This window comes from Schistocerca piceifrons, chromosome 6 (genome assembly GCF_021461385.2).
Source record: "Schistocerca piceifrons isolate TAMUIC-IGC-003096 chromosome 6, iqSchPice1.1, whole genome shotgun sequence".
NCBI classification, from domain to species: Eukaryota; Metazoa; Arthropoda; class Insecta; order Orthoptera; family Acrididae; genus Schistocerca; species Schistocerca piceifrons.
In genome coordinates, this window is record NC_060143.1 from 438605148 (window position 1) to 438631154 (window position 26007).

The window sequence follows — 26007 nt, forward strand, 5'->3', positions numbered from 1 at the left end:
TACTCTTATTACGTCGAATCTCGTGAACTATGTATCGAAAAATTGTATAATTTTGCACTTACATTAAATGATAGGCTATATGTGCAACTTGTCTGTAAAAGGTAACGCGGAAACAGTTGGTAGTAGAGACGTAATAAGTCAAAATGTTATGCGGTACTTTTAGTACATGTACAGTGTAAAAACAGTAAGCGATAAACAATTTTGGTTTCATGATTTGTAGCGGTTGCCAGTGAGAAAAAGTTTCATAAAGGTTTGAAGTTATGTGTAAAGTTTATTACAATTCGCTAAATGCTCTTATTCTTAAATACTGAATGAATGAATTATGGGAATCTACGCGTCATGGGCTACGTTCCTTCTTCGTCCCCTTCCTCAGCCCTTTGAAAGATGGTTCTTACCCCGGCAGCCACTCTTGACTGACAATAAAGTATACATTTACTAAGTTTCGTTGAAATCAGTCCAGTGGTTTAGGAGGAGAAGTGGAACGTACATGCTCACACTCTCTCTCTCACACACACACACACACACACACAAACACACACACACACACACACACACACACACACACACATATACACATAAATACATACATACACTCACACACATACCTACATACACATATTTTTATAATGTGTATGAATTATCTACGTGCCACTGAGGTTTTGTGAGGTTTGTGGCTTTAGAACAGACATGCCATTGTGTTTTTGTGAGGTATGTGGATTTAGAACGGATCTGAAACTAGTGGGCTAGATTTTTCGTTTGGCTGCGAAAATTTTGTAATTTCTTAGGGAGTCTTGTTTTCACTCCGATGTTGGTGTTTTAACTGGTTGTGTTGCAATAAATGCAAACTTAAGGTGAAGCTCGTGGGTGATCCATATTTCCTGGTTCCTCATCCTCAGTAATGCTAGAATTACATTTTTATTTAAAGCTTGTGTTAAGATTTTTCGGTGAGTTACTGGGAGAAAAGAAAAGGAGGTGCTGCAATGGGCCTTTGGAGCCGAAGGCCCATTCGTGTACCCTTGATGACTGCACAAGACAAAGCTTTACGCCTCACCTTGGGCCGGCATCACCGACACTGGACTGTTAATGAGTGGAAACATATTAATTGGTCGGCCGGGTCTCGTTTCAAATTCTATCGAGCGGAGGTATGTGTTCGGGTGTAGAGACAACCTAATGAATTTACGGACCCTTCGTGTCAGCAGGGGACTGTTCAAGCTGTAAGACTATGTGTGCGGGTACAGGAGGGGTGGAGGGGGTCCAGTTGGAATAATATGGGACTCCTGATACTAGATACGACACTGACAGGAATCACGCACGTAAGCATCCTGTCTCATCACCTGCATCCATTCACGTCGAGTATTCCGACGGTCTTGGGAAATTCCAACAGTACAATGTGACACCCCAGACGTCCAAAATCGCTACAGAGTGGCTCCAGAAACACTCTTTTGAGTTTAGAAACTTCCGCTGGCCACAAAACAAAAAAATTGCTCTAAGTACTATGGGACTTAAGATCTAAGGTCATCCGTCCCCTAGACTTAGAACTACTTAAACCTGAAGACATCACACACATCCAAGCCCGAGACAGGATTCGAACCTGCAACCGTAGCAGCAGCGCTGTTCCAGACTGAAGTGCCTAGAACCGCTCGACCACAGCGGCCGGCGGCCACCAAACTCCCAAGACATGAACATTATCGAGTATACCTGGGATGCCTTGCAAAGTGCTGTTCAGAAGACAGCTCCACCCCCGTCGTACTCTTACGGATTTATGGGCAGTCATGCAGGATTCATGGTGTCAGTTCCCTCCAGCACTACTTCAGACGTAAATGGAGTCCATGCCACGTCGTGCTGCGGCACTTCTACGTGCTCGCGGGGGCCCTACATGGTATGAAGAATTTACAAAAGAGTATTGTGACGGTTCAAGGATCGTGAAGAACTTTAATCAGTATGCTGACGAAAAGCACAGATTTTTTTTTACTTGGTAAATACTCCTATGGCATATTTATGCTGGGAAATATTAATTCCAAATATAGCAGCACCTGCTTGCCAGATACCACTGATTCTCCAATTTTGTTGAGCGCCTGTTTAAACAGCATGCAACGAAGGAAGTCAGTATCTTAACTTGATGACATTTCAGGAAACATAGAAAATAATTACGCTTCTTCGCCACATTCTTCGCCAAATGAGGCGAACCTTAACATATTCACGAAATTGATGATAAAGAATCTAACCCTATAAACTATCGGACGAATTTGTGTACACCCTTTTTAGTACAGGCCGTACGTAGTAAATAGTAGTCGTTATGGACTGTCGTGGTTTCCCATTACGTGATGTCCCCTGAAGAGCCCCGTCCGCTCGTGTACTGAGTGGGTCGCCAGTCTCGCTCGCGTAACAGCTTCATTAGCCTCCACATGCGGGGAACTCACTTGCGAGTTCCACTTTATGTGTTTGGAGTTTGTTGTCTGAGAGCTCACCACACTCTAGCAGAGTGGATGGGATACTCCAGGCGCCGCACGACGCTTATCCAGGCAGGAAGGTACATTAAGCAGAAAGCCATATCAACGACAAGATTAATTTGAGAAATCCTAATATGTGTTAGCATTAAAAAAACTGATACAATGTGTGTACAGGAAGTGCGGGATGTTGCATTTCGTTCACATGAGAATGCTTTATTCATAGAAATATTACCACCTATATATCCAAATCGATTCATGCCTCTTTACTACAGTTTTATATTACTACGTAGGGGTTAACTATACTTCCATGGGTGCAGAATAACAAGGACTTTAAACAGGCGAAGATAATAACTGAATTAAAATCTTGATAATGATTCTATTCCATACACATACTCAAAAGATTAATCCATACTGAAAAAGTGTTATCCTCTATACAGGGTAGACGGAAAAATATTTAAAAGCTTGTGAGAATGTTGCAGGTAGATTGTATTGAGGCTTAATTGTTAGGAAAAAAATCAGTATAGGCCTACTGCCCCCGTTCTGAGTATTTATCTTTGAAGTCAGCCAGTCAGGATAGTGTGCAGGCAAATTTAAGCAGCCCGATGTGTCCTTCGTTTGGTTTCCTAAATCAGAACAACAGACTGATACAAAAATTGGACATGGGACAGTAGTGAGATCGAGCCCGAGACAAAGGCTGAGCAGTCTCATGCATTATCATCTTCGTTATTGGAAGAACTGACGATAATTTTATTAGACGTGCCACTTGAATTTTGCACACCGAACAGTGTGACTGGCTAACTTCGATGCTAATTAACTCAGAAACTCTGCAACACCCTTACAAGCTTATCAGACTGTTTGTGACCACCCTGTACATACTTATTGTCTATCTAATGCGAATTTTCCAAACCAACCACCCGTAAATCCTAAAGAAAAAGCCAACAGTCTAAAATATTATTTCAATATCTTAGTCAAATTTCATTCATAGCAACATATCGTGTAAAATACACTAAAATAAAAATCGTTGCGATCCCTATTTTTCATTGCAACGTTTCTAAATATTTAGTTACTTACTAAATATCACAATACCTACACTGAAGCGGCAAAGAAAGTGGTATTGGCTGGTTCAAATGGCTCTGAGCATTATGGGACTCAACATCTGAGGTCATCAGAGCCCTAGAACTTAGAACTACTTAAACCTAACTAACCTAATGACATCACACATATCCATGCCCGAGGCAGGATTCGAACCTGTGACCGTAGCGGTCGCTGGTATTGGCGTACGTATTCAAATACAGAGATGTGTAAGCAGGCAGAATACGGCGCTGCGGTCGGCAGTGCCTATATAGGACAAGTGTCTGCCAGAGTTGTTAGATCGGTTATTGCTGCTACAATGGCAGGTTATCAAGATTTTTAGCGAGTTTGAACGCGGTGCTATAGCCGGCGCAAGACGAATAGGACACAGCATCTCCGAGATGGCGATGATGTGGGGATTTTCCCGTACGGCCATTTCACGAGTGTACCGTGAATATCAGGAATCCGGTAAAACATCAAATCTCCGACATCGCTGCGGCCGGAAAAAGATTCGGCAAGAACGGGACCAACGACGACTGAAGACAATCTTTCAACGTGACAGATGTGTCACCCTTCCGCAAATTGCCGCAGATTTCAATGTCGGGCCATCTACAAGTGTCACCGAGGGCGAACCATTCAACGAAACATCATTGACATGGGCTTTCGGAGCCGAAGGCCAACTCGTGTATCCTTGATGATGCGCGACACAAAGCTTTACCCCTCGCCTTCACGGATCAGCACCGACATTGGGCTGTTGGTGACTGGAACCATGTTGCCTAGTTGGACGAGTCTCGTTTCAGTTGTATCGAGCGGGCGGACGTGTACGGATATGGAGACAACCCCCTGAATCCATCGAACCTGTATGTCAGCAGGAAACTGTTCAAGCTGGTCAAGGCTCTATAATGGTGTGAGGAGTGTGCAGTTGGAGTGATATGGGACCTCTGATACGTCTAGATACGACTCTGATAGGAGTCACGTACGTAAGCATCCTGTCTGATCACCTGCATCCATTCATGTCCGTTGCGCATTCCGACGGACTTGGCCAATTCCAGAAGGGTAATGCGATACCCGATACGTCCAGAATTGCTACAGAGTGGCTCCAGGATCACTCCTCTGAGTTTAAACTCTTCTGATGGATACTAAACCTCCCAAACACGGCCATTATGGAGCATATCTGGGATGCCTCTTGCAACGTGTTACCCAGAAGAGATATCCACCCCGTCGTACTCTTACGGGTTTATGGAGAGGTCCGCAGGATTCATGGTTTCAATTCCGTCCAGCACTACTTCAGAAATTAGTCCAGTCCAGGTCACATCGTGTTGCTGCACTTCTGCGAGCTCACGGGGGCCCTACACGATATCAGGCAGGTGTACAAGTTTCTTTGGCTCTTGAGTGCATAACAGTTAACGGAGTTATGGTCATTTCACCATGGAGCTGGTATATAAAACTACAAGTAAAGTAGAAATTTAATGTTTATTTCTACCGAATATATTTTGTAAAATCATCTGAGAAATACTGCAGGGTGTGGATCGAACGTGTCATTGCGGTGCCTCGCCAGGCCTGCACCGCTCGGGTTGCGTCACAACGAACGTGCCTCGGCCTTCTCTTGGGGCGGTTGTGGTCAGCCGCGCGGAGTGGCAGCGCGGTCTTGGGGTCATGTCGCGGATTGCGCGACCCCTCCCACCGGAGGTTCGAGTCCTCCCTCGGGCATGGGAGTGCGTGCGTTGTTCTTAGCATAAGTTAGTTTAAGTAGTGTGTAAGTCTATGGACCGATGACCTCAGTAGTTTGGTCCCTTAGAAATTCACACACATTTGAACATTTGGTGGTGGTCATTCTCTGCTGTATGATGTCTTGCGGATGCTGTATGTAAGGACATGGAGTCAGCACGCCGTTCTCGCAAGCTTTTTCGGAACTTGGGAGATGCTACTTCTCATTCAAGCAGCTCCTCAGCTGGCTCGAGGAGACTGAGTTCACAGCGTTCCACTCTTCTCACCACGGAATAATCTCTGACAGTAATGGGAATTTAACCATAGTCCTCCACCCGAGGTTCAGCCACACTGAGGACCCGGCAATGGCAGCGGATTCTACAAACGAAAATGACTTCATAATTAGGTATTTCTCTATCAGGTATTCCTCTTGCGTAACGTCTTTCATTAGGATGTACAGCAAATTACTCACATCAAAAAAAGTTTTGTATTATCCCGATCCTAGGAACTCCTGAAGATAGACGTCGACTGTGGATATTGTATCACAGACACAGTTCGTTTAACTGTGCTGAGATGTCACTAAACCCCCCTCCCTCCAAAGATGTAAACAACCATGCATGGGCAGCGCCTATTAGACGGAGGATTCCAACAGCCGATCAGTTCCAGTCTTTCCACCAGGAAGGAGGTACACGGCTCGTGGTGTCTTAGTTCAACCATGCCAAGATTGTCAATGCCGCGGTTCGATCGCGTCTGCATTTTTTACTTTGTGCCAGGAAGGTCTCTCAACAACGGAAGTGTCCAGGCATCTCGGAGTGAAACAAAGCAATGCTGGTCGGACATGGAGGAGATACTGAGAGACAGCAACTGTCGGTGACATGCCTCGCTCAGGCCGCCCAACGGCTACTACTGCAGTGTATGATCGCTACCTACGGATTATGGTTCGGAGGAACCCTGACAGCTACGCCACCATGTTGCATAATGCTTTTCGTGCAGCCACAGGACGTCATGTTACGACTCAAACTGTGCGCATGATACGCAACTTCAAGCTAAGAATTCGCATCACGTTCTCTTCACCCATGAGTGTCGCATATGCCTGCAACCAGACAATCGTCGGAGACGTGTTTGGAGGCAACCTGATCAGGCTGAACGCCTTAGACACACTGTCGAGCGAGTGCAGCAAGGTGGAGGTTCCCTGCTGTTTTGGGGTGGCATTCGTGAGGCCGACGTACGCCACTGGTGGTCATAGAACCACCGTAATGGCTTTACGATACCTGAATGTCATCCTCCGACCGATAGTGCAGGCATATTGGCAGCATATTGGCGAGGCATTCGTTTTCATAGGCGACGACTCGCGCCCATCGTGCTCATATTGTGAATAACTTCCTTCAGGATAACGACATCGCTCGACTAGAGTGACGAGCATGTTCTCCGGACAGGAACCCCATCAAACATGCCTCGGATAGATTGAAAAGGGCTCTTTATGGACGATGGGACACACCAATCACTCTGAGGGATCTATGTCGAATCGCCGTTGAGGAGTGGGACAATCTGGACCAACAGTGTCTTGATGACTTGTGGATAGTATGCCAAGATGAATACAGGTATGCATCAATGCAAGAGGACGTGTTACTGGGTATTAGACGTACCTTTGTGTATAGCAATCTGGACCACCACCCTGAGGGTCTCGCTATATGGTGGTACAACATCCAATATTTGGTTTTCATGAGCAATAAAAGGGGCGGAAATGATGTTTATGTTGATCTCTATTCGACTGTTCAGTACTGGTTCTGAAACTCTCGGAACTGAGGTGATGCTAAATCTTTTTTGATATGTGTACATATTTCCGATATACCGTCGATTAGAACAACGACGGCCGCCCGTGGTGGCCGAGCGGTTCTAGGCGCTTCAGTCCGGAACCGCGTGACTGCTACGGTCGCAGGTTCGAATCCTGTCTCGGGCATGGATGTGTGTGATGTCCTTAGGTTAGTTAGGTTTAAGTAGTTCTAAGTTCTACGGGACTGATGACCTCAGATGTTAAGTCCCATAGTGCTCAGAGCCATTTGAACCATTTGAACCAGAACAACGACCAACACAATAAGAAAAAATACTTCTGCCTAGAGTCGCACGTTTTTTGTCTAATGACTACTGGTTTCCATAGCAGATACTATCATCAGGGCATACCCAGGTGATCAGTCGTGAACCCCGCTTACCCAGGTTGTATAAGAGCTGAACTGAGTTAGCCGACTTCGCATTAGCCGACTTCGCACCAGGGGATGGCTTGTTGGACACCGAAACTGACTGTCAGTAGGCAAAATAAATTTTCCAACTAACAAAGCGTACAGCCATTTTTATTTATTTTTCAGAGTTAACCTTGGTTTTCAATACCGCTAATGGAATCTTTTTCGGAAGAACAAGGAGTTACTTCGATTACATTGCGTACAACGTTTTCCACCATCACGAGCTGAGGCGCTGTCGTCACATACAGGCAATATGATTAAAAATCCGCAAAACTGTAAGAGACACATTTGGCTATTGAATATGCGAAAGTTTTGAAGTTAGTCTGTTTAATAAGAGTTTCCATGGGTTTTAATCATATTGTATGTATGTGATGAGAGTGCCTCAGTTCGTGACGAATGCAACATGTTTTACGTAATGCAATCCGAGTAACTTCTTGTTCTTTCTAGAAGATACCTTCATGGTATTGAAACCGGGGTTTAGTCTAAAAGTAAAAAATGAAATCGACAACTAAATGACTGTGTACTTTGTTGACTGGAAACATATACACAGTTGGTGCCTAGAGCCTTGTTCAGTATTGTAGAATAAAAGTGCGACTGTAGGCAACGGCAAAAATTTTTACTGGTGGGTAGTACCGTACACACGGCCAGTTCTCCGAGTCTATAGTTTATGGCACTGTACATATGACGTTTATTTGGGATCACTATTGATGTAACTTTACTGGTAGGTCTCATAGTTGCTTGCTCACAAAAGTCTTTTTTCCATAGTCTCGAGAACAACACCTTTTAAAACACTGTGACATAGAGAGTGAGAAGTCAGTACGTCAATTAACAACTACGCGGCGCAAAGTTTGTAGGAATCCGCTATGAAAATGTACCGCTTGTGTGTCTCACTGCATGTTGGCTGTTATCTAAATCACAATTAAATAATACGGTTCTGTATATTTACGGACGTAATGCAAATTGCGTTCCCCTCCAGCCATTAAACAAAACAAATGTGGTAATATTTATTTAGGTACAGGATTTCATAAAAGTGGAAAGCTCTGTGGGCAGCGTTTGACACAAATGTCACTGGCGTACTGACGCATGCTACTGCGTAGACAGTTATGCATTTACGTGTTTCGCTTGTGGCTCTGGCTGCCCACGTAAAATGCTCTGTGATATAATGACGATCATCCAAGTCTGACATTTCAGTGCATATGAGTTGTTTTTTTATGCTAAAGTTTATTTCCTAAAGTGACTCCCATACTGCAGTCATTGAACTGCAAATATTATATCACGTATCACGAACAGTGTTTCGGAATGTTTTTCCAAGCAATTGAGTTTATCTTAAAGGAAATATCTAATGGAGAGAAGTAAAGCAAATGAAAATAAAAGTTGAGCAAACAGTGTTAAAATTACCCCAAAATTTATCAGTATCGAATCAGAGTGTATAGGAATTTACGTGGCTGGTGAAATTCTGTCAGGAAAGCTGATTTACTGATAGAATTCATCCACTGGAACAGGTGTCCAATGAGAAGATGTTGTGGTAAATGGAACTTTTGCATATGCATACCGAGCTATCACATAAAATTGAGAACTTCTCCAGAACTGCAGCTATCAACGTTGAAAGCGATAAATTGTTTCGATGACAGTATCGGATAGCGAGTGACCATTTCATTGAAGTAAAATTTAGATCTGCACCTACATCTATCCCTTCACAAGGTACTGTACAGTGTATGGAGGAGAGTATTTCATACCAAAGTTTTCGATTTTATGTCTTATTCGGTAGGTGTGTTCATCGAGGGAAAATTGACTGTATGGCTCTGAAAGGACTCTGATGTCTCTCATCTTATTCTCGTGATCTGTATGAGACACACGAGGAGCTTTCCCTATTGATTTACACGTAATTCTTTTCAATCATTCATGGTGCGCCGTTTGATTTATTACAGCTACAAGTGTGTAGTAGCTTGGTCTATCCGTTTGTTGTAAGATAATCACTAAACTTTAATCCCCTCACAGTGTAAATAATTTTCCGATTGCTGTCGTTGTGTGTGTAGAAAACATGGAGTGTGATCATGGATAACAGTGCTGGATGACACATTTTGGATGGTGGGGCTGGTGGGAGGGGGGGGGGGGGCACTGTGGATATTAACAGGCGAACAGTGGCAGTGTGTGAAAAGAGTGGACCGTCACGAAAGGTGCACTTGGAACCTGACATAGCCCGTCCCCCTATGAGTTGGAAAACCGCGGCTGCCATCGCTAAAATGGGGCTCCAAGTGCTGCCACTGTGTTCTCCTGAGCCGGCCGGGGTGGCCGTGCGGTTCTAGGCGCTCCAGTCCGGAGTCGCGCTGCTGCTACGGTCGCCGGTTCGAATCCTGCCTCGGGCATGGGTGTGTGTGATGTCCTTAGGTTAGTTAGGTTTAAGTAGTTCTAAGTTCTAGGGGACTTATGACCACAGCAGTTGAGTCCCATAGTGCTCAGAGCCATTTGAACCATTTTTTGTTCTCCTAACTTCACCCCTCCTGACTACCTCGTATTCGGGTCTATGAAGAAACGTGGGCATCGTTTTTCAGAGTGAGGATATGGGGGCACCTGTCCTGCAGTGGATGCAACAGATTCCAAAAAATTAGTTCTAGGAGGTTCTGCATAATCTGTAGAGACCAAGGCAGGGGAAATGGATACCTGTTTCAGCGATGGCAGCCGTTGTTTTCTGACCCGTAGCAGGAGGATTGTTATCGTGTTGCAAAAGCACTTTTCGTGATGGAGTACTACTGTCCGTGAACATCTGCAGTGTTTACACCATCCTTCCATAGAGAACGCGTCGTCCAGCGCTGCCGTTGATGATTACACTCAATGTTGTTCTCTGCATGACAGCAGTTGGGAAAACGGGCCGTTCTACGGAGGGATTGCCCTAATAGTGAAGGTTTTGCCATCTACGGTTAGACCACAGTACTACATAAGTGTAAGTGTAATAATTGTTCGATGATGCGAATAGATAAAATGCAGACCAGTGAGGAACACCCCTCGTATAACAGTGATAGTATAATCGTAGCACAGCGTTCTGCGACTTTAAGTAATTTAAAGTGCCTCAACAGGCTTTAGGGAGAATGCGTTGTGTTTTCAACCAACGATTCCAATTAAGGCGCCGTTGGAATTTGTGTTACACTTTCGCCTTGGCTATACGGACTAGTTACAAATCTATAAAGCATCTCCGAATTCGATTCGATTTATAACGACACCAGACACAGGAATAAGACCCTTGAATTGGTGGCAATATCGTCTCCTATGCGATTTCGTTCACGTAAACTCTTCCATACAAATCTACATCGTTCATTCACCTTTCATTATCAGGAAATATGTTCTGTTACGAAATATACCGATGTTGTATATACGGGGTGTGCTATTCACAGGATGTCTACCACTGATCCTTGAATCAGATACTATCTAGTTCTTGCTCGTCTTTATTGTAGGTACTATCTATCGTAAATCCACGTTTGAAGCAAGTGACCAGTCACTACACAATGTAGAATTGTTATCTTCTTATCTTCAGTTTCTTTTGGTGAATCAACGAAGGTACAGCGCAGTATGCATCATCATCATCAGCGAACAATGGTGATAATCATACACGGTTTATGTATACTGGAAACATAGTTATTACGCTTCCTTAGGGCACACACGATAGTATTGACGTTTTAGTAGAAGATACACTGTCCAGTACAATACAGTGGATTCTATTAGTCAAACATTCACCGAGCCAGTACTTGTGAGCGATATGATCGTTTGTTGGATAGTAGTCGGCGATATAGTACAGTGGTGTGGAATTCTGCCAGCCGGAGAGGACGAGAGGTTCTAGGCGCTTCACTCCGGAACCGCGCGACCGCTACGGTCGCAGGTTCGAATCCTACCTTGGACATGGATGTGTGTGATGTCCTTGGGTTAGTTAGGTTTAAGTAGTTCTAAGTTCTAGGGGACTGATGACCTCAGAAGTTAAGTCCCATAGTGCTCAGAGCCATTTGAACTACTTTTTGTGGAATTCTAAGAAGATGAAACTTATCTGTTCACTTTGCACCTGTTGTTTTCAGGGTGTCAAGGTGTCGAGTAGAGCCGTGAGGGATTAGCCGAGCGGTCTAAGGCGCTGCAGTCATGGACTGTGCGGCTGGTCCCGGTGGAGGTACGAGTCCTCCCTCGGGCATGGGTGTGTATGTTTGTCCTTAGGATAATTTAGGTTAAGTAGTGTGTAAGCTTAGGGACTGATAACTTTAGCAGTTAAGTCCCATAAGATTTCACACGCATTTGAACATTTTTGAATATATGTATAAAGGAAGCTGCACTTCACACCAGTCTTCTTTTTCTAATTAGAGAAATTTCTTTTCTCCTGAGAACATCATGGCGGTTAAGCCTATGATGTGTGAGCCGTGCGTGTCTCACGATCGTGACCTGTCCTTCCTGCAATTCTGAAACGGCGAGAATATTTTTTTATTTATTTTCTGTTAATGTCTTCTGGCGCCACTATCCTACGCTATCCGTGACTGGCAGCACCAGCATTAGCGATAGTAGGTTCGTGTTACTATCTGTGGAGCGACCGAGAGTATTTCCCGGTTCTGCTCTGACAGGAACGATCGGTGCAGTGAGTCGGAGAGTCACTCGGAAGGCAGACAGTCGCCTGTTAGTCGGTCGGCTCTCAGTCCCCTTTGGGTTGTGGACTGAGTCGGGTTCGTCGTAACTCGGCTGTTGGACGAGTTGGCAGTCAGTAGCAGGCAGGTCCGCACTGTGCAAGTACGCCCCGGGACCGTGCTCGACGCAGACGGAGGGCCGGTGGTCGGTCGGTTGGCTGGTCGTCAGATGGCGACAAGTGATCTGCTGAGCACCGACACCAGTATGAGTCGGGGAAGAGTTGGCAGCCAGCAACGGTCGGGTCCGTATGGTGTTAGTATTCACCGGGGCCGCTGTTGCGTTGGTTTGCTCGGCCGGTCGTCTCCCTCGACGACGTCTTAGATCCTCAGGATGAACACCATTTTCCGAGTCTGGATGTGGTTGGATCTTGTTGGTTCGTTGGAACTGGGCAGCGACGTAGTCTCCACAGCGCGAAGCCAGGCCGGGGCGTTTGAAGGCGGGCATGCGCTATTGCATTTGGAGGCGCTAGCTATGTCAGAGACTGTTCGCTTTCCTCCGAAGCAGGATCCTCAAGTTCAGTAATTATCTGCCTGTTCTTAAAACTCGTCTGTTACGATTTCTTCGTTGTGGATTGTTTTTTCGTCTTCCTCAGCCGTTGACGCGTGTGATAACCAGTGGTGTGTGTTGTCGCCTGGAACACGCAGCCTTCTTCCGTAGTGATTTGACAGTTGTGACTTGTGTTTTCTGTATTCTTTTTAACTGGCCTTAAGTGGTGTTTGATGCCTTGATCTTGGTGAGGCCATGTCCGAAGTTGCAGGTATCTTGGTTTACTCGTTATAGGCCGGTATTTTCTATTATTTGTGCAGTTGGATCTGACGGTTGGAAATCGGTCAGAGTGTCGGTCGGTCGTGCTGCCTTCTATCTGATCTTAAGCCTTGGCGGCCTGTCCCACTTCACTACACCCTTAAGGGACCTTCTCAGGCCCGATCTTGGAGTATTTTCTGGACACCACTTGTCATTGTTCTAATTTGTGTTTTCCCCCTTTTTCTGTAATTTTGTAAGAGCTGTGCTTGGCCTTCTCTAGTGTACTGATGCTGTTTTAATTGACTGAAATTAGTCCTTCAGCTGTGTTTTATTTAAATTTCTTGTTTGCTCCATGTTTAGGCCTTCAGCCACGTTTGTTTTAAAATTTGTGGCTTTTAGCTATACTGTCAAAATTCCTATATTTTTAGTTATCTTGAGTTCTTAAAATGGTTTTCAGTCGTACTGTGTAAATGCTTATCTTAAGGTTTGTCTTTAACTATTTTGAATAATTGTTTGGGTCTGCAGCCGTGAAGATGTTTCAACTTTTCTTAAGATGGCTTTCTGTTGTACTGTGTAAATGCTTGTCTTTAAAGGTTGCCTTTTATTATTTTGAAATATTATCGCCTTCAGCCGAGGAATTATTTCAAATTATTCTTAATACGGCCTTTAGCCGAAATCTGTAAATGCTTGCCTTTTAAAGAATTTCCGTTGGTCATCTGGAATATTATTTGGGCCTTGAGCCGAGAAGATATTTTAATTTTACTTAAGTAAGGCCTTCAGCTATTTGTCTAAATTCTTGTACCTTAAAAGGAATTATTTAAACTTTATTATTGAGAAGTTACTTTGGTCCTCAGCCGTGAATTGATCCTTATTGTTTTTAAAGAGAAAACTGTGCATTGTGTTTTAGATCAATAAAGTTTTGTGTTCTTGTTTAACTAAAAGTAACTGATCTTGGCCCCTCTCCACAACGTTATCCTGATCTGCTCTGTACTGCGAAAGCGGAACGGATTTCAATGTGCTCTGTAATCCTGCAAAATACGAACGTCAACGACATTGATCGGTAATTCTATATGCGCGTGGTACAGACTTCTTACACCTAACACAAGAGTATAACATTCATCCTTTTGACAGCAAGTCACCAGCTTGTATTTTAAAAGCATCCATTTATGTGTAAATGTTGGTACATTGCTTCACCTCCTTCAGAATTATGTAACTGAAGTCTCTCACTATTTGTCTATTCGTAAAACAATATTTAGTACAGTAGTACCATCTCGACCGACCCATCCCACCCACGAGGCTAGGTGGTCCAGCAATTTGGACAAGCTGACCCATATGATTTTATAACTTAACTGTGTCTCTGTTGTTCTCCAATTATGTGTTTATTCCGAACTTCTTTTAGTCCATCTCCTCCTTTCCCCCTCTCTGTCCATCTAATCGTCCTCCTCCTATCTGTCCATCTTCTCCTCCTTCTTCCCTCTGTCAGTTTCATCTTACCCACTCTCCCTTTTCATCTCCTCCGCTTTCACCGCTTCCTCTCCCTCTGTTTATTCATCTCCTTCTTTTCCCTTTCAGTGTCAATTTCTAACCATTTGTTGCAAGACAATCACTAAACTTTAATCCCCGCACAGCACTGTATGGTAGTGAAACATGGACTGTGGGAAAACCTGAACAGAAGAGACTCGCAGCATTTGAGATGTAGTGCGACCGACGAATGTTGAAAATTAGTCGCAGGAGAGCTTCTGTGGAGTATGGAATGTAGGAGACGAGGTATTGGCCGAATTAAAGCTGTGTGGACGGACCATGAGTTGTGCTTGGGTAGCTCAGTCGGTAGAGGGCTTGCCCGCGAAAGTTCGAAAATGAGACTGAAATTCAAGGTGAATGGATATCAATGATAAGATTCGGTGGTGACACTGCTATCCTAGGTGAAAGTTAAGAAGAATTATAGATTATGCTGAATGTAACGAACAGTCAGATGAGTGCATAATAAGGAGTGAAAGTAAATCGAAGAAAGATGAAAGTAATGAGAAACATCAGAAGCGAGAAAATTATGTCGACTGATAAGGTAAGGAGTGAGGAGGTACCCTGCGGAATCGGCAAGGAAATGAATATGTGGAAAACACTGACGAGAAGAAGGAACAGTATGACAGGACATCTGTTAAAATATCAGTAATAACTTCCACGGTACTAAAGAAAGATGCAGAGAGTAAAAACTGTAGAGGGAGACAGATAATTGAATACATTGAACAAAGAACTGCGGACATAGATTGCAATTGCTACTCAGAGACGAAAAGGTTGGGAGAGGATAGGAATTCGTGGCTGGCTGCTTCAAGTCATTCAGACGAATGAGGAACAAAAAAAGAAAAAAAAAAAGACTTCATCGTCATCATCCTCATCTTCTTCGTCTCGAAGCACTTAGTTAGAAATGCCTACTATCTTTCATCGCTTTATTTAAGAAGCTTTATCATGTGATTTGTCTGATCATAGCAACTGTTTTCTCCTTAACGTGCTTTCTGTTTCCAGAGCCTTGTTGTTCGCACTTTGCCACTGCCAATCTCATTTACTTGAGAAACATTGCATGTTTCAGTTTTCTTTTTATAATTTCGAACCATCCCAAAAACCAAACTGGAGAACAACGATCATTAAAAATACGTCTACATTCGAAAATAAATTTAGATTAGATACTTGGAAATATATGTCTCTCTGCGGCCCTTACGCAGACATTTCAAATTTATACTTCATTTGTTTTAGTTGAATACGTGAACACAAACAAGTTATGAGTTTTGCAAGGAGAAAGAAAAAGAGTCCAACTTCGCGTAGATGTTACTGGTTTAAAATCAATACAGGACACAATTTGATAACGTAAATGTTGCATTGGATGAAATCTACTTTCGGATACTTTGGACATATTAAGCTTAATAAGATTTATTACTTACAAAGAGACAGGAAGGCACGTTGGGCATATGGGCTGAAGTGTCCAAGTTTAGGTGGGTCATTTTGCCCCATAGCCATATTGGAATTATTTTAGTTCACTTACGAAAACATTTCCAACTGTTATTGCCATATATTGCGTCGAAATAATCTCAAATCCTTGGAGGTTAATCGTGGCGCTGCAAGCTAAAAAGCACGCACCCGACAGCCACGCAAAGGAAGGAGAAGCCATCTTCACTGCGTCCGTGCCCTGTGCCTATTAATAAAATATGAAATTACGGATACTGGCTTCATTTTTACAAACAGAGCATGTTTCATTTAAATAATAACAACGTGATCTCATATTATTATCGACATGAAACACGTTCTCTTTGTAAAAAGGAAGTCAGCCTGTGTTAGTATTCGGCCGCAAACACAGCACGCAAATATGGATCATAATGAGTGGTCTTCTGTAACACTATATAATTATTGTGAAATATTTATAGTTAGAAATTCATATACTATACCAGAATTGATGATTTTATTTAGGAAGTACTTACTTGAAACAAAGTGTTAACCTAACCAACTGAAGCAATACCATTTAGTCTGAAGAATTGATTGACATTTTCATTACAAGAAATTATCACGACGTGTAACATCCTTACGAAACCTGAAAATTTATGTCACACCGAAGGATCTTGGTCAAGGAGGAGTATTTTGACTAAAAATTATAGCGAAAGATTACGTCATAGTAGCCTAAAATGTTATGAGAATTAGGAGAGAATCTTCTTTAAATAATTTAGCATTACGTAAACATGGAGCCGTTATTGTGTGAGTTGCACTCTTTAGTGATCTGTTATAGAGTTTGTGACGTCTGAGAACCACGGTAATGGAAAAGACATTGAATTTAGATTTCGATTCTTTGACGAGATTAGACTTAAATATCGCTCATTAATAAGAAGAGTTTGTTCTCTGATCCGTAAAAGTTAGGATCTGCAGTATTAGAAAATTTCTCCGGAGAGGCGACAGACATTGTGTCCATGAGTAGGAAGTATAAATAATTTACCAAATGTTAACGTCCTACCATTACCCTCGAAAACATAAATCGTACAGAAGATCGTGAGAGGTTACTTGAGCTGACTAGATACAAATATTGTTGGATAATACGATCAGAGTAATTGCATCTGGTCATTAACGAGTTATCGTACGTGTATTACTGAAGTGACCAAACCTACACCCGCCCCCCTGTGGAAGCTTATTATCGTCACACTGTGTAGTTGAGACATAGACAACGATACCACTGCACACAGCAGTACTCAGTAGTGCATTTATATATAAGTATAAATACCATTTTAAATTAAAGTCATTCGTACAGATAGTAAAACCAACAACACATCAACAAGCAACTGTTTATCAAATATTATACTGCTGAGGTTGGCAGCAGTCTGAAACAAATCACAATCAGTATGAAGTGTTTCGTGCTGTCATGTGACAGTCAGTGCTGTGGAATTGCTGCCAAAGTTTTCGCGTGTCTAATATAGAATAATATTATCAGTAACAAAAGCGAGCAATTACTTTATAAGCCACGTAAACATCTTAGCATGGTCAGGAAGTTTATCCAGTGCGTTGTAGTTATTGCAACTACAGTGCGACTAAAACTACGTCTCATTTCCCTTATTGCTGACGTTGTTTGTCCTTGTACGTTTTTCCTTTGTTTTTCTGCTTGTATTTAACTTCAGATTCACTCATGTTACGAAACGCACTTTTCAAATTTTTTGAATGTATGTAAGTGAATTAAAGTATATGAGTATTTGAACTGCTACATTCCTTTATTCTTGCATTTTTCATTTCTTCCGTTAACTGTTCATCTGAAATATATAATCCGAATCCTCGAGTACGAATCCTAGCTTTATTGGAGGTATGATTCTTACCGAGAACCTAGTATCATTTTTACGAAGTGCTAAATAGCTTGCAAGGTAGGTTTTCCGATTTTTCTTACGGCAGTAGAGTTCTCTAGGTTACAAGAGTGCTTTTACATCATCTGAGTTCGATTCCTCACCACAAAAACTAGTCGACATTCCGGACAAACCTAGGGAGAAGCGCGGGAAGAAGACACCAAAAACGGAGGTGAACGTTTCGTGTGCCTGCCTCACCACTCTCTCAAGTATGTCATACCTGTCATGGTCAGTCACCTACTAAGTGTCGGTGCTCATGAGCATTCTTCGTTTTGCATATGTATTGGTACTTGTCCGTGTTGTGTTTATCTTCATTAGGATAAATAACGTCTGGTGTACCAGCAAAAGTAAACTGCGCAACAAAATTAAAGGACTACAATTTCCACTGCAACGCATAAGTATGAAATTTGACTCTAAGATGCCTACAAGATTCCTCTGTAATGTTTCAGAGGTGTAGGCCCTGCAAGCCCCATCTCTGACTCGACTACCCTTCAAACAGCAAGGTGGCGCCTATCCGAAAACAAGCAAGAGATCAGAAGTTATTGTGAGCTTTAAGGTAGGTAATGGTGTCACATTGGCACCAAATTTTATCACAGTTCTGCTCAACGCCAGTGTGGAAGTGTCACACGATGAGGAGATCGTCACAGCTTTGACGTCTCTGCGATAGAGGCCAGAACTGCAACACCCAGCGTTGATATCACGACACACCTACGCTCAGAATCGACACTAAGAGGCATCAGTGGGTGGTAAAATGGGCGTCAATGAAACCACTCCTTTCTCTGGGACATTGATTCATATATATTTCGAGCTTGAAAAAAGCTGTTCACAGTGTGATGAGCAACAGGAAAATGTTGTTGACAATCTTCAACACTGCTGATACCAACGGAGGTTTTTAACCTTCCTCTAAAGACATTGTTGGGAGGTAACTCCACTGAACGTTGTCGCACCTCTTTGGAGTGCAGTACGACCGTGATTTTTGCTCTGGTATACAGGTTGGAACCACTAGGGACAGTTGAAAACCGTACCTGCTTTCCTCCCTCTTGTGGCGTGATCATGCAAGAGTGCAACATTAAAATGCGCGTGAAAAAAAAAAAAAAAAAAAAAAAAAAAGACAAATGATCCCTCTCTGACCTTGCAGTTCTGCAACACCCTCGGTGCTTCGCATGCAATTTTGAAGTTTGTTCGGTAACCTACTAATCTACCTGCCAGAAACTAAGGCAATCCTCACGCAACAGGTGTCGAAGGGGTTGCCTAAAACTCAGGCGCTACAATAGCTGCCGGGCTGATCTGGTGTCGCTTTTTCTGAAGATACATTTCTGACGTGCTCAGCAAAAATCCGTGGGTGCGCTGACACTGTTACCGAACTGGGGAGATGGGAAAGGGGGGGGGGAGGGGACTTAGAGGGAACATCTGCCGATTTATTGACGCACATGTCAATGTTGCAATTTCCCATGATGACGCCACAGAAGGGTGGAAAACAGGAGGATTGAAAAAGCGTAAGTACCCTTTGCTACATCGCACCACTTTCAGATTTTGTCGAATTGTTGTGAACTGTCCCTAGTGTCTCCAGCTAGTACGCGATAGGTGCACAGTGTACATAGAAGAAGGTTGAAATATCCGAGAGAATCGGTTGACTCAAACATGGTTGTTTTGCGTGGGAATCAACGCCCCAGGTAAAGATATGGGTCCTCTGACGCCCTTTATGCCACCACCACGGGCCTTTTCGTATCGATTCTGTTCGGCGGTGTGTCTGAAATGTTTTCCTCTGCCGTCCATACGAAAGCCGCGTGATTTTAACGCTGGGTGTCACTGTTCCTACCTTCATCGCAGAGAAGTCGAAAGTAGGGGTAAAATTTGGGTAAAGGGGCTGTGACGACATTCTTACCGCATGACAAGTCCACGTTGGCGTTGGGCAGAATCATGGTGAAATCTGGTGGCAATGTAACATCGTTACAGCTCATATGAACGTCCTAGCTTTGGCCTTCTTTTGTCATGGGTCCAATACACATTGCGGTTTAAAGGGTCGCCAGAGGATGACGTCGCAGAGCGCCACGCTTTTGCAGAATTACATAGGTAGGTTTTAATCACCTTTGAACCAAACTTCAAACTAATGCTTTGCAATGGTAGGCAATCAGAGGTTTCGAAAAAGTGAACTCTTAATCATGCAGTGCCGTGTAATTATTGGGAGAGATTTTCTACGGAAAATGACAACAAGAGTTTTGTTTTGTAGGTTTGATAAATGTGACAGGAAACGGTTCTTGTAATGACAACTCATGTAAAGTACCTTCTCCTTAAGATTTACATGAAGCAAAGGAATGCATTGCTCATGTAGTCAACAATTCGTCGTCAACAAAACATTATAGCAGCAGTTGGACACAATGAGGCTGTCACGAAGGAGTCATAAGAAGCATATAATATTCTTACAAAAATATGAAACCATCTCTGATCCTAGATTAGTGCATCAATGTATGATAAGAGTCTCTCAAATTTTGTTTCAAAGACTGTCAAACAGTAAACAAAGATGGGCTAAAATAAAAAACCGTATGCTTCTGGAATGTACTTGTCGCCGCCACATAGAAGATATTTCAAAATATAAAGTGTTCCAGAGATGCTGCCACAAACTTCTAGGGGAGATGGGGTACATCATAAGGACTGAAAATTGCATAGCAACCCCTGGCTGCAAACGTCGTCGTACGCCGGTAGATGGTGCTGTATACGCTCAGGATGTTTATTAATTTATCTTTTAAAAGAGGGAATACTGCCAGCAGCGGCAACGGGACTTCCAGCCAAATCAGCTTCGTCGAGCGAAAATGTGTACCGGATCGGGATTCGAACCCGGGATCTCCTGCTTTCTAGGCAGGTGCGGTAATACTCCGTCAGCCGGGACAGAGCGTTATCGCAACCGCACAGACTATCTCGTTATGTGTCACTGCCGAACCACACTCCCACTAGCGCCAACTGTCTGCAGTACCTGGCCATTATACTTCTATGTAAGTCTGCAGGCTTTCGTGGCCGTTGTCACTGAAGTTAAAATCTTCTGGGTTATTAGGCCGCGTCGTGTTTCATCTAAAATCTTCGACGTTTCGACCCCTCTGCATGGATCCTCCTCAGGATCGTTTGGTGCCCACTACTGCTAGAACACTGCAAAAACATGACGCGGCCTAATAACCCAAAAGATTTTAACTTCATTATACTTCTGTTCATTACTTAGAGATTTCCACAGAAGGTCGGAAGTAATTTGTACATTTACACCATGCATTCAAATAATTTATAAGCCTACCTGGTCAATTGATCCACTTTCTTCAGTGCGAATGCACAAATTACCTTCGACCTTCTGTCGGAATCTCTAAGTAGTGAAATGCAGTATATTGGACAGGGACTGCGGACAGGTGGCATTCGGTAGGAGTGTGTATCGCCGTAAGGCGTACCAAGATAGTTCATGCAGTTGCGATAGCAATGTGTCCCGGATGGCGCAGTGGCTACCACACCTGTCTAGTAAGCAGGAGATCCGGGGTTCGAGATCCCGTTCGGAACGCATTTTCGCTCGTCGCCGCTGATTCCGCTGAAAGTTCCTCTACAACTGATAGCCGTCATCCCCCTTCAATTTATATACAGTGTTTCACAGCTGCGGCATCTGTGTGGTGTCTGTTCCTTCGAAGGAACAGACACCGTGCATTCGAATAATTTACCTTTTTCTCATTTAACCGTCTCAACAATTAAAGTACTTACTGAAGGAATACAATTTCGTACACTAAATCTGCCCTGTATTCTCATAGACATGTTCTGTGCAAATTCATCACTTTCAGCTTACCATTGAGTTCTACATTTTTCTTGTTTCAACGCACATGCTGGTGTGGAAAATGAGCACATTTTGCTCTGGACCAACTGAATTCACCTTTTGTTTCCATAACAGAAATTAGAGAAGAATTTGCACCTTATATTATAGCAAATTTGGTCTGGATTGCTGGACGAGAATGTAACGTGTTCTTTTCTGTTCACGCTTTCTTCCATTTGAGCTGATTATGAAATAATTCAAAACTCGTCAGCTCTGAACAGGTATACAATTAAATTGCTAAAATCGCTGTTTTCCTGAATTAAAAATATACGCACTTGTTTACAGTATAGTAAGGAGCGAAATAATGCATGACGCTCTCGATCAGAATTACGTCGTGCCTCACTTTCGTAAAGAGTTTACAAATAGTGAGTTAAAACCTAACGTTCTCGCGCTGCACCAAGTCTCATTCATGATCGTTATAGGGTTCTGGTGATCGCATAGTCCTCAGTCCTTTAGCCACTTTAATGTATTGAGAAGGACTCTACCGTTTTCTTGGCGCTTTCATTCGTAAACGAAACAAGACGAAAATACAATAAGCAGACATTCAATTCACAAAGGAAGCTCAATAAAATCATTTTTCTTAGCCAAAAAATCAAATGTACATGAAAACCATCGAAAGAAGCAATTTCTTTTAGTGTTCAATACACAGAGAGAAATCCATGTATCCTAGACAAATAAATTCAACGTTAGTTTGCATTCGTGAGGATAAGACTGTGGGACGTGATTCTGTCACTTACGTAAACTTCTGGAAATGCTTCTGATAATGAGATACAAAGCTAACAGCACCATCTATTACTAGAAGCGCCATCTTTAGTCTACCACTCCGTGATGATTGCGTCACTAAGTTAATCATCCAAACTGCTGAGCTGAGCAAAATCCTAAAACCTAAAATATATTTTTTACCGTGATCTGACATGGGTGAAATAAAGGCTATATGTTGCTCAGAGATACCCTCAAGTTATCAGTGAAAACACCATGAAAATTCGTCTAGTAGTCTTAGAGATTAGCGTGTTCAACTAGACAAATAGACAAGGTTTTAAAAAACAGTCGTATTATATTCTGTTTGGCAAATTTTTTCGATATGCAGACACGACGGTTTTATAGATTTAATATCAAAATACATAGCGATGATGAGCTCAAAGAGTGTTTGGACTCTCCTTCCTTTAGATGTACAGCGTGACACAAAAGTGACATCAGGCAACATAATTACGTCGATTTTCTAGAAGTTCTCTTGAAATTGTCAACTTGTCTCCATGTTGAACGTGTCGTTATCAACTGGAGCGAAACGATATAATTTCCAAGTGAAACAGTTAGTTATGGCGTAGTAGCAAGTAAAATTTTAATACATGTCAATATCACATTGTAAGCATTCAAGTATTCTAAAGACAGAGAACGAAGGAGAAATGAGTGGCTGTGGGAATTAGTGTGGGAGAGAGACATGGGAAAGGCAGGAAGAGGCAGAGGGAAGAGAGAGGGAGAAATTGAGAGTGAGGCACAGGCAGAGGGAGAAGGTGAGGGAGAGTGTAATTCTAGGGTACAGGGGACCGAGGTAAGAGAGGAAGACAGCGATAAGTGGATAGGGAGCGTTAAAAGGAAAGAGCGGAAAGTAGGAGGGGGGGGGGGGGGGAGCAGATTGTTAGAGAGGGTGAGTCAGGAGTGCAAAAGAAAGTTAAAGTTATCCTCTTTTCTGTCAGTCTCTTACTTGGGGACAGTGAAGAGCGTGTGCGCCACCGTATTAATTGCAAACACCTCGCCAATGTATCCTAATTAAAATTATCCATGTTATTTCGTAATCAGCGTCGATGTAAGCGAACGTGAAAATCGATTCTGTTACTTATTTGTAATGATACGAATCAACATCATCTAGATTCAGTTCAAATTTCAAATTTGCTACAAGCAATACCATCATCGCTTGACGTTTGTCACTGCAGTTGTCTGTGGCAAGTATCGTCGCACTTTGAGCAGGGATTAAATTTTACCGGATTAACGACTTTATCCAGGTAGTCAGTTTCTGTTGATACCGCAGGTGAGTTTGTTCTGGATCGCACAAAGCAGCAACAGGCTTTGAGAGGGCAGAGTGTCATGCACAGGCGATCGCGCGGTGTGTATTGTCACACGAGCGGTGGCGCCCCTGGCGTGCTGGCAACCACACGTACAGTAATGTTGCGCTGAAAGCCACACGGCAGGCGCCGTCTTTCCCCTGCCGACGAACAAAGACGCTTTTGTGAAGCGAAGCGCCACAGCGCGCGCCGGCAGACGCCGCTGTTTAAGGGCGCAGTGCGCTCGTCCGACGCGTATCCACTAGCGCCGGCTAAAGCGAGTTTTTCTGCCCCCTGAGCGTAACACGTGTTGACAGCTTATGCGTGGTGTCTATTCCGAGAAAGGTTGTTAAGCACCATAAAGGTAGTGTATGTATGGGGATGGTACCTACCACAGTGCACTCCACAAACGGAAATTGCGTAATTTTAAACCTAAAGGAGAAGCAATTTATTCTGTTTGTTTGTTCCGCCTTTTAGCGTAAAGACGCATAATTTTCGTATACTCGTCCACGTGTAACAGTTCTTCCTTTTCTGTTTTATCAGACAATTAAATGTTTAATGTCAAATGTACAGCACATTTCAAAGAGTTACAAATTTCGTTATTGTTATTAACATTTGTGCGGCGTTGGAGCGCTTGATGTACAACAAAGAGCATTTTCGAGAGATTTCTTTTAGCATTTCTGTATTGCTCATTTTACTCTCTCAGAACGGTCTCTTTTCCCTACATCTTGCCAAATTGTCGCGGTCTTTTTGGGTTTCCCAGCATAATAAACTTTACAGTTGTGAATGTTCTAGGTAAAAATTTTTCTGTCTGTCGTGTCAAGTTGCGTTATTCCTGCTTCCTTCAGAAAATCGTTTGCTGTGCAGATCTGTTTTATTGTTTGCATTTTAGTTTTACTGTTACCTCACAGAATTTTACGGCCTGTTGATGTGGTTTGTTCCATTCCTTTAATATACCCATAGAATGTTAGCATGGAATTTCTTACTTTTCAATTTTTTACTTGCTCTTGGTCTGTATGCTTCTTTTTCAGTATAATTTGTAGTTAATTTTTCCTGATTACTTTTCATTCACTCTTTTGAATTTTCATAATATTTTTCTTTCTATTTAAACTGAGTATATCAGCCCCAGCCGCTCTGGTTTGATTACTGCGCCACGGTGTCCCAGTTTTTCGTGCTTTGGGATGTATATTTTGCTACAGATATCTTTTGCGAATCTGAAAGCTACTACAGTTTTGTTACAATGAGTGGCGTAACCAGAACTTTCCATTCTAGTGTCCAGAACGGTTTAACTTACACTCTGAACTGAGGAACTCTCTCGTTTTTCCTGCATGTAGTTTTTACAACGGTGGTTACCAGTCACAGATAGCCACGTAATTTTTTCCAACTGATGTTCGGAGAGCAACTGTTTTTGCTGTTCCTTTAATAATTTCTGTCTGATTATGTACTGTTTAAGTGTGCTGACATAACACCGCCAGGTCGTCTGCAAAAGCTAAGCAGTCTTTCCTAATATGTGGTTTCGCTAACCCGTGTAGTTTGTCAATTTTAGGTCTTGATATTAGATTTCACCACTTTTGGTTTACTTTTCCTAAGACATAGCTGAAAAATAACTAAGGAAGTCCGTCATCTCGTCTCAGTACTGTTTATTTGAAAATGTTCCGAAAATTCTCTCCTGAATTCTACCTTTGATTTTCTACCATCTGGTGTTTCACTTATAATCCACTGTTATTGAGTTGTGGTCCCTGTTATTTCTGAATCCGCAAGAGAGATTTGTGTTACAGTGAATCGTACGCTTCTTTTAAATATCTAAAGAAGTACAAATCACTTTGTTATTATAAATTTTTTGATGTCTGAGGAATTATTTCAAAGCTACAATTTGTCCTGGAAAGGATCTATATGGTCCGAAATTGCTTGATATTCACCTATTTTCTTTGTCGGACTCAGGAAATTGTTTCCTCTTCGAGGATTGAGGAGAATCTCACTAGTTCCCGTGAGGTGCGATATGCTGTAATGGATCGTGGCCTTAATTTGATGAAGAAATTTCTGAGAATGTACGTTTGAAACGCAGCAATGTGTGGTAGTGAAACATGGATTGTGAGAAAACACAAACAGAAGAGAATGGAAGCATTTAAGATGTGGTGCTACATTCGAATATTTCAAAATAAGATGACCGATAAGGTAAGGAATAAGGCGATTCTATGCATAATCGGAGAGGAAAGGAATATGTGGGACATACCGACAACGAGAAGGAGCAGGCTGATAGGACATCAGGGATTTACTTCCATGGTAATAGAGGCAGCTGTAGAGGGCAAAAGGTGTAGAGGGAGACAGAGATTCGAATACATCCAGCAAATTATTGAGGACGTATGTGCAAGTGCTACTCTAAGATGAAGTTGCCACAGGAGAGGAGTT